Below are 9,741 nucleotides of genomic sequence, written 5' to 3'. Positions count from 1 at the left end.
AGAGCAGTTGTACATATATCTGTAAAGCTTCATTGTTTTTTTGTTTTTAAAGTTTGAGAAAACTCGCCAAAAGTTTGTTGAGTATTCTCAAAGGGGGGAATTGTTGGTGCCACTAGGCCTGAGTAAACCAAAGTTGTGACTTTGGGCCTATGTGACCCAAAGTACCTTTATGTAAAGTGCTTTTGTTAGCCTTACTAAACTTTTGTAACCTTTTGTGTTATGTGCTAATTACTGGCAGTGGCAAGGTTGCTTGATACTAGATGTAGCCAATATTAAATAAGATAGGCGGAAAGCAGGTGCTGTAATTAAAGTTATATGCATGAGAACGTAGCCCCCACGGTGGGAAAGTACAGATAACTGATCACAGAAAAGTTGCTAACGAGCTAAGGTGGTTTTTTGCCAAGTATGACTTAACTGCTTCATGTGATTGCTATTGCAAAGTGTATTTGCTGCATGGGAATGAAAGGTGTGGGGGGGAGGAGGAGTGTGGGGGTAATGGGAATGTTTAGCTGAAGTTCTGTATAAAGAAAGGAAAACCGCTTGTATCGGTGTGCAGGATTTGAGAATGCTTTTTCTCCCTGGCACCTATTTGGGCTCAAATAAACCTGGTTTTGCTTCTCCACCCTGGTGTGATAATTAGTGCGACGCACACCGGGCAACGAACCCTGCTGTTGCTCCGCCTCGGGCTCTTTGAGCCGGCAACAACACTCTGAGGTACAGTCTGTGTCCCACTATTTGCCAGTCTCCAGTGCTTTCCTCTGAGAAGGTACAACTCACTTCCTTGCTTCCATCCTGGCACACAGAACCAGCTGCTCTCCTTCACCAGCAGGTGAACAGATCCGAATTTGAATCCCCCAATGGCCCTGTCAAGGTGAATGCTATTTCTTCACCAGTTCTGCCAGCAGCAGCATCGTTTCCCTACTGGCTGCTCTGACCAGCTGCACTGCTTTATCCTTGGTGGGTCCAGCAGGCTCTTCCTCCATAGACAGGTATCAATCAGCCCCTTCATTAACACACAGACACAACCAGATAGTGCTGACCTGTGACAGTCACAACCAGCTCCACTGATCAGTCCGGACAGACACAACCTCTTACACTGCTTTCCTCGTCCCCTGCACTAACTTCTCCTTCCAGTTCCTCTCTCTCTATTCACAACCAGCTCCTTTGTGTCTCTCAAGCCTTCCTGTCTGGGAAGATCAGCTCAGCTGCATTTCTTCCACCTGAAAGACTGACCAGACCCATTATTGTCACTTGAACTCTGTGAGAATGTGTATTTCTCACCTCACGAAAGGGGATGATCAGTGTCCATAACTGCTTCTTGAAAAGCACAGCCCCCTGCTCTCCTGACATCTGGAGAAGTGCGATGTGCTGTAACGATCAATATCTGACAGATTTGTTTGGTGTCTGGAGGGCTCTTCACTGAAATGATCATTTTTCATTTAATTTAGGTGGCAAAATGGAACCTTAGATGCTCACCTCCGTGCCGGGAACGGTCTGAGTGTGGCTGTGTTTGTAGAGATGCAACCAGCTGCATTGTTTAACACTTCCTGGGGATAAGTGGCTACTCTCCTTTTCCATGAATAGACTCACAGGATGCTTCTCTTACATCTCAGCAGCCCTGGCTGCATACATTGCTTTGTTCTCAATTAGTTGGCAGCATTCCCCTCTTGACATATAACATAGGCTCCGAAAGAAAAAACAAAGTCTTTGATTTGCACTGGGATGCTATAAACAGGTACTGTATATTCCTTACCTCCTAATAAAGAGGAATCCCTGTTGTCTGCTAGGTCCTCAACTCTTCACGTATCTTGGGATGTGTCATCAGCTGTAACAATCAGTTTTTGACACAGCATTACTTATAATCAATCTTGGGGTGTCCTACATTTTTATGGTGCTTTCCCCAACCTTATTCCCTTGGCAAATAACCAATATAGAAATATTCACTCAGGCTGCGGGGAGTTGACCAGAGATACAATCACCTGCAATCTTCCAAACAGATTTCATAGGTTCCTGAACTATTCCTTATCTACAAGGAAAAATATTTTCTTCACTTCATAACGGGTCACTCACCTGGCCAGTCAGGTTGCTCGTACAGTATTCCTCTCCTGGCATGCAAGAATAACCAGATCCAGGAACTTAACCTTGAAAGTCAAGAGAAGGTGAGTTCTTTACCTCTTGGCAGCAGTGCTTAATTTCACTTTTTTCCTTTCAGTAAGAACCGTCACAGCTCTTCTAGGAGCTTCCTCAAGTTTTTTTATATCCTCAGTGTTCAGATGCACCTCTCTCCAGGCCCCAGCAGGACAAGCGTATGCTTGGGGTGGGGCAAGCTGTGGGGGCCGCTCTGCTGGCGCCGCGAAGCGGCTTCCCTGCGGAGGGTCCGCTGGTCCCGCGGCTTCGGACCCTCCACAGGCAAACCACCGGAGGCAGCCTGCCTGCTGTGCTTGGGGCGGCAAAATCCGTAGAGCTGCCCCTGGCCTCTCCCATTGGAAGGTAGGAGAGGATCCATTCGTTTCCACTTGACTGGTACAGAAATGGACAGATCAGCTTCATTAACTCCTTCTAGAGCACCACAGCCTCTGCTCTCCTATCAGGAGAGGTACGATCTGCTGCTGGAATGATCAATACTTGGTATTTATTCCTGACTGGGTTTGCAACTGCTGCTTTGGCACAAGATTCATTTGGTAAGAAGAGAAACTTGAAACTCACCTCCTTGGCCCATGATCTGCAGGGATGTTTACAGCTGGAAAGTGCAACTGGCTGCACTGTCTCAGGGGGCTGCTCTCCATTCCCAGGACTATAGCTACAGAATGCTCTTTTGTCCCCATTTTGGATTCAGCAGGTGGCCAGGCACATTGCATTAGCAAAGTCTGCACCTGCTTCTCACATTCTTCCCTTGAGCCAGTGAAGCAGCAGCAGTTCTTCTACCTGCAAGTTAATAAGGTCCATTAACGTCCACGTGGGTGCTCTGAGCCTGGGCATTTTCTTACCTCTTCCCCAGGACAGTCGCTTTCACTCATTTCCTCCTGGCAAGGGTGGTCACCTGGTCTCCTCACATCTTCAGTGATGATCACCTGCAAACATCAATGTTTCAGAGAATTTTTATTTGTTTTTCTAGCTATGCAGAGCCATCAGTCAAAATGTGCTTCATTTGGCTTCCAGAGGCTCTTCTCTGCTCACCTCCTTGTCAGTGATTTTCCATTGCCTGGCTGTGATTTTCAGAGGTGCAACCAGCTTTTTCCCAAACTGGAGTCATAAGATGCTTTTTTTGCATCTGCACTGCTATCATTTCCTGCCTTACTGCATTCTTAAGTTCAGCCATGTCTTGGAATCTTCCTCCCTTGAGAGGTAACAAACTCCCTCTCTCCTGACATCATTAAACCAGTCACACCCAGGGACACTCCCTCTGCATGCAAACCATTGGAAAACCAAAAAAACCACAAGAAAATCCCCCACTTCATCACAGTAAGCACTGCCTTTCTTTCACCTGAAGGTAGAAACAGATTCACTGATTTCCACTCCTGTGCCAGGAGAAGGTGCATCCATCGCCTCTCGGTGGATATGATCTGTTCCATTCATTTTTTTCTTGACTGGGTCAAATCTCTTTGTGAGCTTCAGATAAACAATACACTGCAATGGTCAAATCAGGAGAAAATAAAAATACGATCAGTTGCATAGTAATCCCTTGCAAGGAGAGAGCTCTCAGCTATGGCCAGTCACACCATTTCCTTTTGAAATGTACAAACATCAGCCTCCCGCAAGGATCAGTTTTATCTCCAACACTGTTCAACTTATATTCGAATGACCTACCATTGCTGGATCTCGCAAGTTTGTCTATGCGGACGACATATGCCTCGGCACTCAGTCACACGCCTTTGACATATCTGAGAGTGTTCGGAACACAAACATGGTGGCTACTCCAGGTAAAAGATAGGAAACAAACAGTAGGAATAGGATAGGAAACAAACAGATATAGGAATATATAGGATATATAAGATAAGATATAGGAATATATAGGATATAAGATAAGATAACAATAAGATAAGATAGGATAAATGATCTGGAAATGGGGGTAACATTTGCAGGCAATACAAAACTACTCAAGATAGTTAAGTCCAAAGGTGACTTCAAAGAGTTACAAAGGGATCTCACAAAACTGGGTGACTGGGCTACACAATGGCAGATGAAATTCAATGTTGACAAATGCAAATGCACATTGGAAAACATAATCCCAACTCTAAATACAAAACGATGGTGTCTAAATTAGCTGTTACCACTCAAGAAAGAGATCGTGGAGTCATTGTGGATAGTTCTCTCAAAACATCCACTCAATGTGCAGCAGCAGTCAAAAAAGCTAACAAGATATTGGGAATTATTAAGAAAGGGATAGATAATAAGACAGAAAATATCATATTGCCTCAATCTCCATGGTCTGCCCACATCTTGAATACTGTGTGCATTTGGTCACGCCAGCTCAAAAAAGACATATTAGATTTGGAAAGGGCAACAGAAATGATTAGGGTTATGGAACACCTTCCCCATGAGGAGAGATTAAAAAGACTGGGACTTTTCAGCTTGGAAAAGGGACAACTAGGGGGGTTGAAAATCATGAACATTGAATAAGGAAATGTTATTTATTTCTTCAGATAACATAGGAACTAGGGGCCACCCAATGAAATTAAAAGGCAGCAGATTTAAAACAAAGTATTGCTTCATAGTCAACCTGTGGAATTCCTTACCAGAGGATGTTATGAAGGCCAAAAATATAACAAGGTTCAAAAAGGAACTAGATAAGTTCCTGGAGGACAGGTCCATCAATGGTTATTAGCCAGAGTGGGAAGGATGCCACCCCATGTTCTTCATGGCCCTAGCCTCTGTTTGCCAGAAGCTGGGAGTGGGCGACAGGAGATGGATCACTTGATGATTCCCTGTTCTGTTCATTCCCTCTGAGGCACCTGACACTGGCCACTGTCGGAGGACAGGACACTGGGCTAGATGGACCCTTGGTCTGACCCAGTCTGGCAGTTCTTATACAGAACCCAGATGTAGACGCCCCCACTTGTAACCTACTAGACCCACTCCCCTCCCAGAGCTGAGATAGAGCCCAGGAGTCCTGACTGGGTCGCTTGCTCCACAGCGTTAGTAACAAAGTAAGAACAAACATTAAAATTTTAACCCTAACCTGTCTCCCTTAAGTGACTTGCCACAAGATGTCATAACACGTTAGTATTAGAGCTGAGTGGGTCTAATATTTATTTCATTTCCTTTCTTTTATATAGGAATTAGAGTGCCTAAGTAGCCCCTGGAATCACAATTCAAGTTGCCCTCACCTACCAAAACCGGAAATTGCGCCCCTGCTGGCTAGATGGAGAGAAGGGCCCTGCAGCATGCAAGGCAGGTTTCCTGGGATGACTGTGGAGGCAGAGATGGTCTGGCCCCTGTAGGGATGCTGCACAGAGCAGCAGGAAGGCTGTCTTTGGGTTCAGCCCTAGGTCCCAGGAGCTGTGGGTTCAGTTCCTAGCACTGTGACTGGACAGGTGCTGTGGCTAATGCTCCTGTGTGCTCCATGGGGCAGGGCCGTCCCTCGCGCTGCGGCTCTAGCTGCGGTGACAGAGGCCGTCAGTTATTGCAAAGGGAGGTCAGAGTGAGGGTGCGAAGCAGCTTTCTGTGTGGAGGTGGAACTTGGAAGGCAAAGCTGTGACCTCTACCTTCTTCTTCAGCAACAATTGTTAGGGACAGAACAGAGAGAAATCAGGTCTGGTTGATGCTTATTTTAATGTATAGAATCCCACACTCCATGTGCATTTGATGCCATCAAATTACTGGGCATTAACACAGCCTCTCAGGCCAGCCCCGTTGGTGTATATTTACTCCACTAAAAGGTACAATTCTACCCCAAACATTTTGCAAATGGAAGATGGTTAGAGTCTGGTACACAAATCTAGGTTTGATTTACATTGGCCAAGTGGCTCATAGATTTTACTGGTCTGCACTGCAGGTTCCTCCTTCTGTCTGGTATTCATCCTTCTGGAGCCAAAGGCAATTCTTTGGAATCAGAACTGTGTGTAGCTAAGGGTGTTCTTATTTTCCTTTTGGTTGGAAGTGGGCAGAGTAATTCCTGGGGAAAAAACATCCCGCCAGGACTATTTCACCTGGAAGCAGGACAGAACAAAAGACTCCAACAGAGCACAGAGCAATCCTAGATGAGACAGAGACAATGGGACCTACTTGTGAAGGTTTAATGAGAGAGAAGAGAGGAAATTGGAAAACTGGGGGGAATGTATTCACTGTCCTACCATGAACCCTTCATTCTAATGGCTGTGGGAAGGGGGAGAAAAGGACACCCACGTATCCCATTCCTCACAAGTACAAGCCAATAGTTATCCAACCCATCCTTAAAATGAACACCCTGTAATTAGCCCAATATCAGACAGTGCATTCCATTCTGGGAGAGTAAGACGTGCGTCTGACCAAGTGGGGATTCACCCACGAAAGCTCATGCTCCAATATGTCTGTTAGTCTATAAGGTGCCACAGGACTCTTTGCTGCTTTTACAGATCCAGACTAACATGGCTCCCCCTCTGGTACTTGACCCCATTCTGGGAGAGAGCTCTGTTAAGTCAGCATCTGACTAGGCTCCAGTCTCCTAGAGTAATAACACCTGGTTCCTACACAGTGTTTTCCATCAGAAGATCTCCAGGTGCTGTGCAAAGGAGCTCAGTGTCCTTATTCCCATTTTACAGATTCAGCAACTGAAGCACAGGGAGAGGAAGAGGCTGTTGGAGGGCTCCCCCTTCCCCCTCTCCCCAGGTTCTTATCAGGCAGACAGGAAGCAGAAGACCAGAAGGCAGAAGAGCTGGCAACGTGATGTTTATTGGGGTTAGTTCCAAGCAAACATATCCAGAGCTCTACACGCCGGCAGAGTCTGTTCCCCAGTGCTCTGCTCCCAGCTCTGACGCTGCAGAGCCTTCACCCCGCATCCCCCTTTCCGGCCCCGACGTCGCAGAGCCTTTATCACGCGTCCCCAATCCCGGCTCCGACGCCGCAGAGCATTCACCCCGCACCCCCCCTTCCTGGCTCCAATGCCGCAGAGCGTTTACCCCGCGTCCCCCTTCCCGGCTCCGAGACAACTACAGACCAGCGAAACCAGTTGGCAGTAAAAAAAGGGAATCTTGCAACAGACTAGGGATCATCCTGCCTGGGAATAGAAACAAAAGACGTTTTCAGTGTAACACTGAAGGGAGAGGCCCCCTGAATCCATTCACTGAGGAAACATCTTGCTCAATGGGGGTGTTTTATGAACGTTTGGAGCCTGGTTCCTGCGACACTAGCGAATTCTGCAACAGACTGAACTTGCAGGGTGCGGGGGGTGGTTATTTTGCCAGCTAGGAAAGGGAACTATTGATAAGTGTGGCCCTAGTCTGCATTTCATGATTTTGTTTTGTATTGTAACCACTGGTTTCAACTGCTTGTTTCTTGTGGACTCTGTATCCTCTCTAAAATAAACCTTCTCTTGTTTCACTACAGGTGCTGTGTGGTTCACAGGAGCAATGACTTAAGGTGAAACTGCTAAAGTGGGATATGTTACTCCTTTGCGGTCAGAGGCTCTGGGCTTTCTGGGAGTAGCAGCATCAGGGGCTGGATATCACAGGGGATTGCTTCAAGGGGACTGGGGTGCACCAGGGATGCAGACAGGGCCGGCCTAACCCTAGGAGAGTGCTTGAGTGGCTGACGAGCTGGGGGGTTAGGGAGCTGACCCCAGCCACAGCAGCAAGGCTCCCTCTGGCTAGAGGGTGACTCATAGTCCTGGGTACCCCAAGAAAATCACAGGCAGCTAAACCCCAGACTTAAGCACCAGGTTCAATTCCTCCATTTGCTTGTGGGGGAGAAAGGATTTGCACAGGGGTCTCCCACCTCCCAGGACAGGTTTCCTAACCACTGGGCTAAGGGATAGTCTGATGGAGGAGCCCTCAGTTTCAGCTGTCGTATGCTGGATCAATACCAAATCATTGGAGTAGGGGGACTGGGCCCTGGATTTCCCACCTCCCAGGTCAGTCCCTACCCACCAGGCTTCACAGTCATGCTCTCTCTGGCCCAATGACCCCTCAAGCTGTGACTCGGTGTGGGGGGAGGAACAGGGAAGGGATGCAGTGAGGTTCTGCACGCTGAGAAGGAAGTGCTGCAAGACACAGCCAAGCAGAGGGACGGTCGGTTTAAGTCGTCTCCGGTCCAGGGATTGAGCGAGAGGGGAGGAGAGTGGAGGCTGGCAGCTCGCACTGGAGATGGTAGGTCTAGCACCTTCTTCTACCCGGGGATGTGGCTGGCTTCACCTGGGCGGTGTTTAGGGGGGAGTGAGGCAGGCAGAGGAGCTGCTGCTCACAAGGGAGAGCTACAAGCTGGCTCCTTAGCGACAGCCCCACCCTCCGCCCCAGACACCTCTGAGTGTGGGGACAGGGGACAGTGCCAGGAACAGAGACCCCAAATGGCCCCCAGAGCAGGACCCTGCATGGGCAACAGGGACGATGCCCTGACAGTGCCCCACAGACCCCCACAGAAGGAAACTCCAGGTGGTGAGGGGGGTTGAGTTCTGTCCTGTGCTCAACTGACCAAGATTAATTGAAATGAGACCACCCAGCTTCAACCAGCAGAGCCCCACTGCCCAGCCCTGAGCTGTCAGGGGAGCCCCCCCCACTGCCCAGCCCTGAGCTGTCAGGGGAACACCCCCCCCCACTGCCCAGCCCTGAGTTGCCAGGGGAGCCCCACCACTGTCCAGCCCTGAGGTGAGGCGAGCCCCCTCATGCATCCACACCCAGCCCTGAGCTGCCCAGGGAGAACACCCCACCACCCAGCCCAGCCCTGAGCGGATAAGGAGAGCCCCCACTCCCACTGCTGTGCAATTGGGCTTTCACCCAGTCCCCTGGGCTGGGAGGCTCTCTCTCCCCCAGCACACCCATGAATATCCCCTGCACATCAGCTCCAGAGCCTGACCTGGGAAGCAGAGCTAAAGGTTAAAAACTGCATGGGGGGGGCTCTTCCCCGCTTTCCCTTCTCTTCCTTTCTGCCGTCCCTCCAGAGCTCCTACACTAATGACTTTACTGAATGCTGCCAATGGCTCCCTGGGCCCCCCAATTCCAGCCAGGTGGCTGGGACAGCCGGGCTTTGTGGGGTCACTGGGAAGAGAAGAGCAGCAACCCCAGCATGAGGACTGGTTGGGAAAGTGGAGATGGGAGCCAGCCAGCCACCCCCGGGAAGCTGAGACCCGGCTGAGAGGAGCAGCCAGCACTGCAGCCCTTGCCACACCACCACCCTAGCCTAACCGGTTCAGAGCCCCCCTCCGTTCCCCCAGATCTCTGGGCAAGGCTGGGCTCAGCCCCTGTTGGGAAATTGCCAGAGGGTTCTGCACTGTGTTTTACACCCACGCGCTGCGTCTCACAGCCCCAGTCTATAGACTCAGGTACAGGAACTAATCAGAGATAGTGTCTGTGTCAGCCAGGTGTGTCCAACAGGGTTTGGTTCAGCTCAGTGTGTCCAATATGCCTGGAGCTGCCTGCTGGGAAGCACAGAGGGGTTTATGGACATGTTTTTCTGACCCCCAGGGCAGCGCTGGAGGACTCTGCTCCAGTCCAAGGGCTTGGGGATGTGTCTGGAATGGCGCCCGACTCCTGTGCTTTGCCGCCATTAGCTGGGGTGAGTCTTCCTGCAGCTCTTTGGTGGCCTGCCGCTTTGGTGGCCTGCCGCTGACCC

General features: G+C 49.5%; 1 long non-coding RNA gene across 1 annotated transcript; it reads right to left on the bottom strand.

Moving 5' to 3' along the window:
• Positions 1 to 1,775: 1,775 nt before the first annotated feature.
• LOC123349458 lies at positions 1,776 to 2,891 on the bottom strand. The gene is made up of 3 exons (XR_006573552.1): positions 2,707 to 2,891; positions 2,071 to 2,141; positions 1,776 to 1,825 (listed from the first exon to the last, which is right to left on the bottom strand). It is a non-coding gene; the product is annotated as an uncharacterized LOC123349458 (long non-coding RNA).
• Between the last annotated feature and the right edge of the window lie 6,850 nt (positions 2,892 to 9,741).

This window comes from Mauremys mutica, chromosome 14 (assembly GCF_020497125.1).
Source record: "Mauremys mutica isolate MM-2020 ecotype Southern chromosome 14, ASM2049712v1, whole genome shotgun sequence".
NCBI lineage: Eukaryota > Metazoa > Chordata > Testudines > Geoemydidae > Mauremys > Mauremys mutica.
The sequence above is the reverse complement of the archived record's forward strand: the minus strand, read 5'-3'. Positions and strand labels throughout refer to the sequence as shown.